This window comes from Sapajus apella, unplaced genomic scaffold (assembly GCF_009761245.1).
Source record: "Sapajus apella isolate SASKATOON/1434 unplaced genomic scaffold, GSC_monkey_1.0 scaffold4, whole genome shotgun sequence".
Lineage (NCBI taxonomy): Eukaryota > Metazoa > Chordata > Mammalia > Primates > Cebidae > Sapajus > Sapajus apella.
This window is the reverse complement of record NW_022436944.1, coordinates 19,899,937-19,913,591: the sequence shown is the minus strand read 5'-3', so window position 1 is coordinate 19,913,591 and position 13,655 is coordinate 19,899,937. Positions and strand designations below refer to the sequence as shown.

The 13,655-nt window shown below is 31.1% G+C and overlaps 1 long non-coding RNA gene across 1 annotated transcript; it reads right to left on the bottom strand.

Moving 5' to 3' along the window:
* Nucleotides 1-246: 246 nt before the first annotated feature.
* On the bottom strand, nucleotides 247-7,002 carry LOC116540388. The gene is made up of 3 exons (XR_004264414.1): nucleotides 6,548-7,002; nucleotides 5,729-6,004; nucleotides 247-3,129 (listed from the first exon to the last, which is right to left on the bottom strand). It is a non-coding gene; the product is annotated as an uncharacterized LOC116540388 (long non-coding RNA).
* Nucleotides 7,003-13,655: the final 6,653 nt, after the last annotated feature.

Sequence of the window (13,655 nt, the reverse complement as noted above, 5' to 3'; positions counted from 1 at the left end):
TTTCAAGATAATATATTGAAAACTTCTCAATAATATAAATGTCAATATTGAATGACTTGCATATTTTAAGTAAACAGCTTAATTACATTGAAGCAATAGTACTTTAATACATTTATGAATTCAATTATTTCTTTAGTATTTGGTCAAAAGTTGAATAATAGTATTTTAGCAGATTAACTTTGTTTTTCTATACAGAAAATACAATTATCGGTCAATAAAAACTATTGCTCTTCATTCTTAATATTTCTACTCTTTATTTTCATAAATAATGTCATTAGTGTGATCCTTTAGAAATGTTACAAAATATTAGCTCCAATAGTGTTTTTATCGTGTGATTCACTTTACTATAAATGCCTTTACACTCATTAATATTTTATTTATTTTTTACAATAATTCATATGTAAGATTGTGCCAGAGTGTTTTTGAACTCCTTATATTTTATCAGTTTAGCTTTGATGTGACGTTTTAATTCGCAGAATAACCTCTCAAAGAGTTTAACTAGATGGAAACATCTGTTTCTTGAAGAATTTGGAAGAACACACTTGTAAATCTAAGTCCAATGCCTTATGGAATGGTTTTTTGAGTAAAGTTCTCCCATGAAGGCTTGTGTTGTTGTTGATGTGAATCCCTTACTAGATTTAGGGTACCTATATTTTGCTACAAATATGGTCCACTTTACCGCAATCCTCACATGTATTTAGAGAGTGTATGGTATTCTTCCAGAGGAATGCTGACACTGCAGGGATAAGTGCCTCTTCCCTGGAACACAAAAAGAAGGTCTCGTCTGCTGTCCTCTTCCTGAGAAGGTTGTTTCACTGCTGCTGTTCATGTATTTTCATTTGATAGCAATAGCTGGAAGCAGCAATAAAAAAGGAAGTAATATTGCATGAAATCCAAAAAACAGGTAGCACTCCAGTGGAAGTTCCTGCAACCAAAATTAGGACTAGTGGAAAAGGTAGCATTGATAGGCTAGACTAGAAATTGACTGATTGCAAAAGAACATTCATGTTTTAACTGACATATTTATTCTTCTGAGGTCTATTTTCCTTTAATTTACTTGACATTCCGCAATCCTAGGCATCAAATAAGTGCTTGTCTTTATGGGCTTCTGCTGCATTTGGTCATATTTCAGAACCTATAATTTGACAAGCAACTTACTTCTGAGTAGGTTTAATAATGGTCTATATTTTATTATATGATAAAAGCAGTGATTTGATTATGTTTTCAATTCTTGTAAGGTCCATATTAACAGTAAGAGTGAGTACTATTGTTTCTATTTCCCTCTCCTTTCTGTTGATGCATATATTTTTAATTACTGGTAAAAGAAACCTGACAACGTAGAGCACAAGGCCCTTTAAGACCTGCCACATCAGTATCTCTGTATCTGAGCCCTGAGTAATCATCAGACTGAGCACATAATAGGGTTTTCTCCAGCTGTGGAAAACCTGAAAGTGACTAGATACTGAATGGAAAGAAACATTTTGAATCAAGTCCTGAGGGCTGAGGTTACCCTGGGTGAGTATAAGTGCTAAGGGAACCCACCTCTGCATATGTGAAAACTGTGGGTTCTCTCAGCCTCCAAATACTGTCCTCAAAATCTGAATACACTGGTTAACCAGAAAAGACAAAGTCCCACATCTGGGTGCCACATATACACAGTAGCATGTGCTACTGAGCCTTGGGTTAAGGACAGAACACATGCTTACCATCTCAATTTAGTTAACATTTACTTGAACCCAACCCAGAATTTAACACCTATACTAGTCTATCTAATCCCTTCAAACTTAGCCCATTTTATGATAAAAATGCACTGCTAATGTGACTTCTGTTAATGACAGAAAAACATTTCTAGGAAGGAGAAGCCCAAAATTCAATTTTGAATTATAATGTAAACAAATCCTGTGGCAAGAAATCCCTGGGGTTAATAATACAGGCAAGTGAGAATTCTGATTTTCCTAACAAGGAAATGACTGCTTATATAGATGGACATGTCAACAAATTCTTGCCAAATTAATAAATAAAGAAATAAAAGTGCATCCTTCTTTTTATCCAATTAAGATAAATTTATTTTATTTTAGCTAACATTTTTATATGATAATTGCAGGTAGAAGAAAAGTAACAGACCAGAGAGGGAAATCATTTCAGGAAAGCAGTTATTTTCTTAACTAGCAAAATATTTCTGGAATTTTTGCTAGCTAGATCCAAAGCAAATTTAACAAAGATCATGTTTATTAAATGTCCCTTTGGTTTATCCCAGATTACTTTTCAAGATCTAGTACTTCACTACCCTTATTATTTCCTCTTCACCATGTTTTCCCTCATTTTAAATTCTCCATTGAGACTGCTTACCAAGTCGATTATCCCCAAACTCTCATTTTATAAATAAAAAAATAGTATATTCAATAACCCCAGAACAAATATAATTTATAAAAAAAATAATTTGCAGTGCCAGCTCTTTAGAGAGATTTTTTTTTCCCTCCTCTGTTCATGTGTCTAATGAGAGAATGTGTATCAGGAGGGGAATATACCATTTGGGTTCCCAGATTGCTTGCCCTATTTAGCATTATTTTTTTTAAGTTGCAATTAGTATTAGCCTTAAGAAATGAATGAAAATCTACCATGAATGAAAAAGTTAATGTTAGTATTGTAATTAGCAAGGGCCTGATCTTGCAGGAGCAGTTTTATGACTGCAGTCTTTGGAGAACATGCAAGCATCCAGCCTGTCTGCCTGGAGCTTTGCACACAATGTGATAGAAGGGTTTCAGTGGAGAAAGGCTGAATTGCTCTCCTCTTGCCGCCACCCATAATGATATAGATATGGAAGGAAATGACATGAAGTCTGTGCTTCATTCACCCTAGCAGAAATAGTCCATCTTTTCCCCAGACAAGTGAGAACAGAAAACGACAAAAGTTTAAATGGGCTGCAGAAGTAGTCATAATGCAATTGAGACAATGTTGTTATCTTACTGGAAAAAAATGGGACTGTTATGTTGAAGAAGGGAAGTTTTAGGTATGTTGCTCAAAACAGTGATCTTCCTCTTTCTAGGAGTAGCAACATGAGTTTCTCTTTATGCAATTTGTCTATCATTCACCAAAATGTCACTTTTCTCCTTACAGTCAATCCTTTCTCTGAGTGGCACAGAAAACAAAACAATTTTAGAGAAAGCTCTGGAAATGAAGTTGAAAGAAAAAAATACAAAAGACTGGGAATACATAATGTAATTAATATTGGTTCTGAGGTAAGTGTGAGCATAATATTTACAATTGAAAATATATTTATAGGTAATAGGGTCAAGAAGTAATATATCTCATATACTGCTTGTAGGCATGTAAATTATTATGTTCATAAAGGGCCATTTGTCAGGGCTAGAAATATAAAGTGTAAAGACGAGAATGCTCATTGACCTACAATTACAGTACAAAACAATGCACCATAAGGAAACAGACATGCCTAAAATAATGTATGTAAAATATGTAGATTTTAAAAAAATAACACTACCTACAATTTAAAAAAAAGATTCAAATTAAATAACCAGTTATGCAGAATAAGCAAAACAAATTATGTGCGTTGATACAATGGGATGCTATGAATTAATTTAACAAACGTTGTTTAAATACAGAGAAAATCATAAAAAGTAAAAATAAAATTATAGTGTGGGAAAAACTTTCTAATTATGTCACAAAGTAATTTTCAGTACATTAAAATATAAAACTTTTGCCTGCAGAAATAGGAACATTAAGAAAAGTATGGCAATCTGGGAAAAACTAATTGCAACACATATGACATGCAAAAGATTATTTTAATTGCTATGTAAAGAGCTATTTTATATCAATAAGAAAACAACAAATGCCCAACAGCAAAATGAGATCAGTTCTCAACAGGTAATTTTCAAAGTAATGCAAGTGGACAGTAAGGATTCTCAATCTTAATCATGATGTTTAAATTCCAGTTACAACAACAATGCAGTACCACTCATTCACGTATCATTGGTGGATTTTTTTTTTAACTGTTAGTATATAGTGTGGTGAGGGTGAAAGAATATAGTTACATTCTATCTTTCTGGGTATGGAAAATGGTAACATATATGGAGATCTATGGGAAAATAGCTGTAAAACATTTAAATACATTAATATTTTCACCTCACAATTGCACTTCTGATATTTATCTTTTAGATATACTAACACATATTTGACATCTGTATACAAGTGTATACAAGTGTCCACTGCAAAACAGTTGGCAAAGCTAAAGATTGAAAATAAGCATACAGTCTATTTAGATAAATTGTAGTACATCCTTTCAATGAGACCCTATATGGTCATCAAAAGCAATGAGATCTATATTATTGATGTTGAAGGATCTCTAAAAAGGTGCATTATTAATGAAAAAGAAGTCCAAAACCTTGTTTACAGTACATTCTTATTTGTGTTAAGATGTAGAGCCTCTGGAAGATTTACCAAGAAAAGACCTTAAGATGGGAAGATGATGAACTCTTCATTCTACATAATTTTGTTCTATGTAATTTTTTCTGCTATGAGCATGAATGTATTTTTTCAACATAAACTTTTAGATTATTGTCAAAAATATCTAAATACATGACAAAATATAGTTATGTTTATTTATTAGCCCATATTTAAGTATAGTTCTCTTAAACTATATATCAAATATTATTTTATTACATATTATATTTTATAATATATCATATTAGATGCTTAGGTATAGAAAAATTAAGACAGACACATCAAATATTAACGATTAAAATCTTTGGTGGAGTTACATCTGAATTATTTTGTTTATGGGCCATTGTTTATATTTTAGGTTTTAAAAAATAATTTTATAATCATATAAACATTTAATTTTTAAAAAATTGGATGCTTTCATAAGTATTTCCAATGTTAAAAATCAAATTTTTTGACATTTTGCTGTTAATTCAGGTCTTTATTATTTCAGGAAAGTTTTTCAAAATTATATATTTAAAGATCTGTTCCATTATTTATTGTTTTCAATCTTTATGTACAGGCTAAATCCCTTTGCTTCTCTTTTACTACTACTTTTTTTTCTTTTTAGCTCCTCTTTAATTGTTCCTCAATTTTTGTTGCTTCGTAAAATTCCTCTATTACTTCAATTTTAAAAACAATTTTCATTTTCTTTTATTTTTCTATATTTAAAAAATTTTCTTTATGAGTTCATTATTTTTCTTTTTTTCTTTTGAGAGTTCTAGCAGATCATATTTTATTTGTTTCATTTATTTCCATTTTGTCCCTCAATTTTTGCATTTCTTCTTTGAGGTCTTCCTTCATTACAAAAATAAAATTGGACAATTATTTCTTACATTTTTCAAAGCTCAGTTGCAACATTTTCTGAAGAATATCCTTCATCTATTAGAAATTTATGTAACTTATTTATATTATTTTTATGGTGATTTTAAAATCCAAGCTCTGCTGCTGATTTTTTTTTAAGTCCAATGTTAAATTAGTTGAATTTTCCTGGACCAGTTATTTGCAAGAGTTTCCTTTGGTCAGAAAGGTATTTTAGTAGTATTCCAGCTACTTGATTTTTATACTGCAAATCTAAATTTTTCTTGGTTGCCCCAAATTCTATGTCTCTGTGATTCTTCATATAACCCCACTTTCTCTGTTTCTAGAAAACAAACCAGTCCAGGATTCCTGCTGCTAGCAGTTCACCTCTGTTCTTGCTCCTGCTGTTCAAGAAACTATATAGATATTTCACCTTTGGTTGTTCCTCTCATCTTTCGAAGGGTACATTTGGTAGTGCTTCTAAAATCTGCTGTGACTGAGCCCTCTTGCCAAGTGCTTTCTCTGCTGCTTTTCTTCTCTTCTTCTTCCCATGAAGCTCTTTTATTAGGGTTCTGGACAGTTTATGTGTACTTTGGAGTATGTCAACTATGGCTGCATCCATATTCTACAGCTTTGGAGTTTTAGTCCTTCATTATTCCTGCTGCTTATGGATAAGTGTAAGAAAAAGTCCTTATGGTGAGCTACACAACTAGAAAAAAAAATGAGGTTAAATTTGTTAGTTGATTAATTTATGCTTTCATTCTTAGTATATATAAGTTTAGAAAACATTTTTATATATCCCTGTTACGCTCAGCTATATTTTCTTCTGGTACATATTTAGAATCCCTTTTGGATATCAATCTTTAATTCATCAAGTATTTATGTGAAACAAGTTCTACCATTTTTGCAAATAGCTACCTAGTATTGCCAGTAACATTCAATAAATAACTTACTATTTCAAAAATACAAATGTCCTGTTCATCAAATATTAAATTTTTATATGTAATTGGGTAAATTTATTTACTTAATTTACTTTATTAACCTATTTTGTTACCTATGTGACAAAATATTAATTATTTAGGATTATAAAAATTTAAAATCTATCTCAGAGAAACTTTCCTTTTTCCTTTTCAAAATCACATTTTCAGATTTTTTAAATTGACATGAGACCATTATTAGAATTGAAATAAACTAATATGTTAATGTAATAAGAACTGACTTTAAAAATTATCGAGTAAGCTTTAATACTCACCATTTATCTCTTCTAGCCAAGGTTCATCACAGGCAGCCAGGTCACTGTTGAGTTAATATATCTTCAGGAAGATGCATACTCTCTCAGATCCTGCATACTTAGCAATGTGTACATGGGTTTTACTAACAACTTAGCTTGCTAGAGATTTTGGGGGTAACAAAAATTTCTTCTCAAAAGATAGAAGGCAATCTCTGTTAATTTCTTTCATTCAAAATGATGAAAGACATGCCCTAGGCTTAAAATTTCTTTATTTGTATGTAGCCTATTTTTCTCCCTGGAGACATTGCCATTTTATGGTAACTTCATTTAATATGATTCTATTAGTACTGAATTCATGAAAGTTTTATCAAAATTATTTCGCCAGTTCCAAAAACTTGTGCTGATTTAACGCTTAGAGTCTATTAATTATATTGGTGGTGAAGTGAGCAACAACAAGTTAAATGCCTGTGTTCATAATGTCATCCTGCCTGATATCTATAAATGTATTCAAATGAGGCTGCTAAACCTCAAAACATTTATGTAGCTTCTAATTTAGAGTAATCTTTTGTTATGATAAATAGTTGACACATGCAAGTAATTTTTTTGAACAACTGTAGGTTACCCAATTTTAATAAGAAACAAACAAACAAGAATAGCAGAGAAACCAGGAAATCACATTTTAGTCTAGACAAAGGGGTTTACGATTAAAATGTCTGGAGAATTTCTTGTTTGACCAATAGCCTTATTTTGAAGTTCATTCCAAAAGATGATTCCCAAGATTTTGGAATTGCTGGAATCATTGTTAGAGTAAACATATACTATGTCAACACTGTCTATACAAATACAGTTACGGGAAATTTTATGTTCAAATGTGCAGATAAAACCAACCTCCATACTTTATAGTCACACCACAGGTAAAATTATACAGAGAATGAATTATTTAATACTTATTGAATCAGATTATTCCAGTTCATGCACTATTCACCGTTTCAGTGAAATGAATAGAACTCTAGTTGCCCAAAGAGTTATTCAGCTTCTAAAAGTGCTTGGCTTCCTCCCAGAAAGTAGTTTACACAGTGACACTTTTATCAGTGATAAAGTGATATGAAGAGGTGCTTACATACCTACAAGAGCATACATCTGCTAATAACTGGAATTGCCCTAAGAGCCAGCAGCAACTTGTTTTGAAAGCCTTCAATAGTGGCACATTGTTTTTTTAGGGTAGAGCTGTTTTTGGTCTAATCAACTAAGAAGAATTGTCCAATGGTATTTTACTCATTCTAAAACTCACAGAAAATCTTCTAGCAAACTAAAAGTAAATTTATTTTGTAGCAAAGTGTACTTGGCGACTTTGTGTCATTATTAAAAATTAAAATTAGACATTTTAGAACATAGAATGAATAATTGTTTGTACTTAAATAGATTTTCAAAGCATGATACAACATTTTAAACTGATGCCCAATAATAAAAAAACAAATATTTACCTGTATTTTATATAATAGTGAATGTTAATATCTTTTGAACATATAACTATAATTGGTCACATTTAATATATAATTTAACTAAAAGCAATTATGAAGAATAAATATTCATGTTTAAATTTAACTACTTTTTACTTTTCAATTGGTTTACTAGAAGTTATATCTTTTCTCTTTTGCACAATTATGCTGTATCTACTAACTCCTGCTACTGAGATCTTGATTCTTCCATTACTACCTTTAATTTAAAGATCCTTTCAACTGTTTCTCTCAACTGGCTTTTGTTTCTTCTACATTTAGGCATGTATAGCTCTACTCTATATATAGTTATACCTTTCACTTGACTCAATACCCTGAATAACTATTGTCCTAGTCTCCTTTGGGATTATTGATGGATCGGCAATAGACAAAATTCTCAGAATAATTAAGGCAAGTAAATTAAGAACGAGGAGGTGTTGAGAGTGGAAGAAGTTGTATGATGTGTTTTGAGTTTTGAACAAATCATCCTTCCCATAGTATAGAGAATGAATCTGGTGGCAGGAAGAGTGGTCTGAGAAATATTTATAAACTAAAAGTGACAGGACTTAGTGATGGATTGAGGCTCAGGAAACTGCATAGAAGGTGTATCTGTTTTTGAAATTGGTACTCTAAGTATTTTGGAGGAAGGATTCTGGAAGATGTCATGAGTTAGAAGCACTTTGGAGATAGGTAGTTAGAGCTGCCAAGTAGGTGGCTGAGCTTATGGACCTGACACTAAAAGATAAAGCCTGGGATTCAAACAAACATTTGGGATTTATTTGGGATTGATCAATTAAACTGTAGACATGGATAAGATTTCATGGTAAGATATTAAAAAATGATATGAGAATAAGGCCTAAGACCAAGCTTAGACTAATTATACAGTGAGGGCAAATATGGGAGAATAAGTCTGCAATAGAAACTTATCAATAGTCAAAGAGGAAAATAAAACTGTATTCTAAATCAAGCCAAGGCAAGATAATTTTCTAAGGAAAAAGTGGTCAACAGTGCCAAATCAAATTTACTTGAAAATTCAAGTAAAGTAAAAAATATCCATTGAGTTTGGGAACATGGAAGTCCCTGTGGATCTCAGCCATAGTTAGTTTGGTAGAGTATTAGTATCTTTCTGAACATCCACTCTTCCTTTAATTCCTGTAGATGGGCTTAAATCACTATATAAAAATTATATTCATATGGGTCAACAATAACCTACTGTTGCTATCTTTAGTCTTATTTCTCCTTGAACTCTGTTGATGATGTTGATTACCCTTCCTTCCTTGGTTATTATTTCTCTTTAATGCCGTAGCTTACTTCCTCGTCTTCCTCCCTGGGTTCTATTTTGGTTCCTGCCTAGTGTTTGCTTCTTCATTTGGTTCTCTCTTCTACTTGTCTCTTTTTCCATTTTGTTTTATATTTGTGAGGCTACCTTTCCAACCATGAAAACTGCTTATAGTAATACTGTCACTGCAGGAGGGGCACGTATAAGTGGCTGGGCAGCCAATATGACACTGATAATGTTCTGTGAAACATTCTGGAAGTTCTTATTTTACCCAGCAGAAAACATTTTTTTATTGTATTTCTCATTAGTAAATAATTTACAGATAAATTGTAAAATGTCAGTTGTTCTTATAAAAATATTAACGCCAGAGTACAGTTTTGAAAAGGCCCAGAGCATTCTAATCGACCAAGATAATTTAAAAATTAGAGCCACTGATTTGGGAAAAACTTTCCTTCAGATTTTCTATTATAACAGCAAAGTTTAAAAAGAGATATCATTTTATAAATTCAAAGAAATATGAACAAACAGAGTGATATTGAGCTCATAATCTATGGCAGATATTGTGCCAGCTATTCCATGTGTTTTCCAATGTAATCTTCACAAATTCTCTTTTAGGTAAATTTTATTATCCCTATTTTGTTTCAAGTCAGGAAATTGAAACTAGTTAATCGCTTTAACTGGAGATATAAAGTTAATAAATGATAGAAACAGGATTCAAATTTAGGTTATTAAAGCTTCTAATTATATGCTCTTCTCACTCTTCCAACCAGTAGCATTTTTCCAAGTTGCATAATATCCTAGAAGAAAAGTTGTTACAGATGGTCACATTCAGATTTTGATACTTTATTCAAGAATTAAATTATTTAAAATGTCCATGGATTGCAATTTTAAGTAACTTAATTTTGTCATATTTGCTACCCTGTTATCTGTGCATACTTTGAAGTGAAAATGTCTGGTTTCCTTTTGAGAACACCACTAGCCATGGGGTTCACCAAGCTTCAAATACAATGAAGTCATGCATTAATTACACTTTAGATCTGAAATCACAGAGCATACTATTCCATAAATAATCTTTTCTACTCACCAAATTCTAATCATCAGTTTTTAACATTTCAATTTCATTAATGACAGACCCTCTAAAGACAAACACTCCTCTCGCATCATTAGAGTAGCTTGTGCATTCACAGTAATTAATAATATGGCCCTTTAATATATAGCACATAAAAGAAAGGCTCATGATGTTATATATATATATATATATTTTTAATTTCAGGATGCTTTTGTCAAATCCAGATTCTGCACAAAGGGAAATCATTACTATTATGTCAATGATTATTCTCGAAAATTAAAAAAGCAAAAGACAAATTGAGCTTATCTTCTTCACTAAGTTGGATGTGGGGGTACAAAATATGTCCAAACAGATATGATTATTTAGAGTTTTGAGTTCACTTAGATTGCAGTATTGAGTTGATCCTTTTTCAATCTCCACACCAAGATTTTCAATTGTGATTATAAATGTGATTTTATGTTAAAAATTAAAAGATTCATAAAATTATACTGCTTTAGAAAAGACAGTAGGTGAAAATTAGGACTTTTTAAATTTTTCTGATAGGCTGTTGCCATTGTTTCAAAACTTTGATGACTCCGAAAGTAAAATATATTTTATATTTCCCATATTTCATAGAAAATAAGTGTTTCTTGAAAGTTACCAAATACTAAAATTAAAACAGTTCATTTCTTTTGGCTGGGTGAGGTGACTCAGGCCTGTAATCTCAGCACTTTGGGAGGCCGAGGCGGGTGGATCACCTGAAGTTAGGAGTTCGAGACCAGCCTGACCAACATAGTGAAACCCCTACTAAAAATACAAAATTAGCTGGGTGTGGTGGTGAGTACCTGCAATTCCAGCTACTTGGGAGGCTGAGGAAGGAGAATCGCTTGAACCAAGGAGGTGGAAGTTGTAGTGAGCAGAGATTGTACCACTGCAGCCTGGGTGACAAGAGTGAAAATCCATCTCAAAAAAAAAAAAAAATAGTTGTTTTTTTGTTTTAAAATTTAAAATGATAGACTAAATACTGAATTCGTAAACAATGCTTCCTATTTGAATGAAATCTATATTACATTCCTGATTCTAATACTCTTTTAATAGCAATAGATCATTTAATTATTTCTTGTTTTTGGAATTTCAGATAACTCATCATTTTTGGTTACAGGCATAGATATCACTGAATGTTGTGTGATACATGCTGTTTCCTTAGTGATAAACATTATGATTTAAAATATAGTGTAAAAAAGTGTTTAAAATATATTTTGTTTCCATTTCTGCCATTTTAAAGTGAAACTAAATCTTTCAGGTTAAGGAATGATTTTACATTTTAGGCCTACTACAATTTATGACTTCACCTCACTTCTTTGTTTTGCTTTCCTGTTCTTCAGTTACTTTAAGGAATGTGAATCTCAGTAAGTTACGTTTATTTTGAAATAAAAATATAGTTCAAAACAAGTTCAATTGCCAGTGGAATTTTTCTAAAGGTGTCTGTATTTTTGTAAGAAGCTGTGATTTATTTACACATTCCCTCTCTGTAAGCCACTCTGTTCTATCATAATAAAACTTACAAATAACGGATCTGCTCTATGGAGCAATGTTGACATAATATTAAGAGTACAAATACAGTACTGGTTTATTAAGAGAGTTTCCAATGATTATTTCATCTAAGTAAAAATGTAACACTTAATAGCCTTACTATTATGCACTTGAAACTTTGAAAATACTTATGGGAAATTAGAATAATACATATTTTCTTTTATATCTAGGTAAGTATTGCTCTATTTATGTCAGTCAGGGAAACTAATAACTTTATTGTACATGATAATAACTTTGAAAAACAACCTGTCTTTTTACCTAAGCCTAAACATAATTATTTTTCAATTGAGTTGGTTTATTAAACAATCCAGAATATTGTCATTTATCTGGAAGTTTGCATTTTATTTTCAGAATTTGGAGAGAAAATCATAGGCCCAATTTCTCTCTCAAGTGTAAGTCAAAATAGACATAAAAATATATGTGTGTATATATATATGTCTGAATTTAAGGTATTAATAGTATAATATAGTTTTTACTTTAACAAGAAAATTAATTTCTACTCTTTTTAATTTGGGGAATATCAAAAGTAATTTTTTTCAGAGTTATTTATAAATAAAATTTTAAGTTCAACAAATTTAAAAACCTTTTCTCTTTTTATGTTGCATAACACAACCAAGCATGACTACTGCTAACTAAATTTATATCAATTTTCATATAGTATTTGCACAAACATATTGGAAAAGTCAAAGACTAGATAGCAAGTAAAGGGATCGGTATATAAAATCTCCCATATTAACATAAACCATAGTAGAAATGCAAAAATATAAGTGAAATCTCTGACAAAGTTTGGGGAAATACAAAGTTTTAAATAGCCAAGATAAAATATCAACAAAGAGAAGCTGAGAACTAATATAACATTCAAAATCACCTAGCATAAACATCTGGAATATAGTAAGTACTCAATAAAATTTGTAGAATAATTGAAATAATACACATCAGTAATTTGAAAAAAATTCGTATGTATTTTGAATATAGAGTAAGTAGGTATAGTTTTAACGTGTTTGCATTTTGAGAGTTTCAGTGAAGGAGATTTACTTCATTTAATTTACTTAACTTTGCTTAAATTGATTTTACAGAAAATTCCTTATGGTGGCAATGATTCCCCAGGGTGCCAATTTTGAATCATGCTATGCTTAATTTTTAAAAAATCAACTTGCTTAGGCAAATACATGAGTCTAGGAAGAAAAATATCTAAATATTTCCTTCAGAATGGTATCTAAATGGTGTAAGAATTTTTATTGCTAATTTAAAACTAGAAACTTAAAAAACAGTTTTAGTATACTGTTGATAGCCTTTTTATCTCATATAATCATTAAAGGTATAGTTTCAATTTTTAATTAAGACAACACTGAGCACAGTTCATTGACATTGAAACGTGTTCTGACAGATTACACTGATTGAAACATAATAATTTCCAGTTAGGGTTGTGTTTAATAATGGTTTTCTTGTTTGTGTTGGTAGTTCTCATCTACTGTCTCCATTTGACTCAGCCAAAAGCAATAATTCATCATATTGTGTGCAAGGAAACTTGGGTAAATAATAGTGATAACAAACAAAGATGTTTTATAATATAAAGAGTTTTCTTTAAAAAAATGTATAGGGTCTTTCATAAACATTACTTGATTTGCCACTTATGCACTGGTGGATTAGAGCTGGCACCTCTTGGCCTAGAAAAGATGACTGTTAAATTTTCAGGAAAGCTGCAAGCTGAGT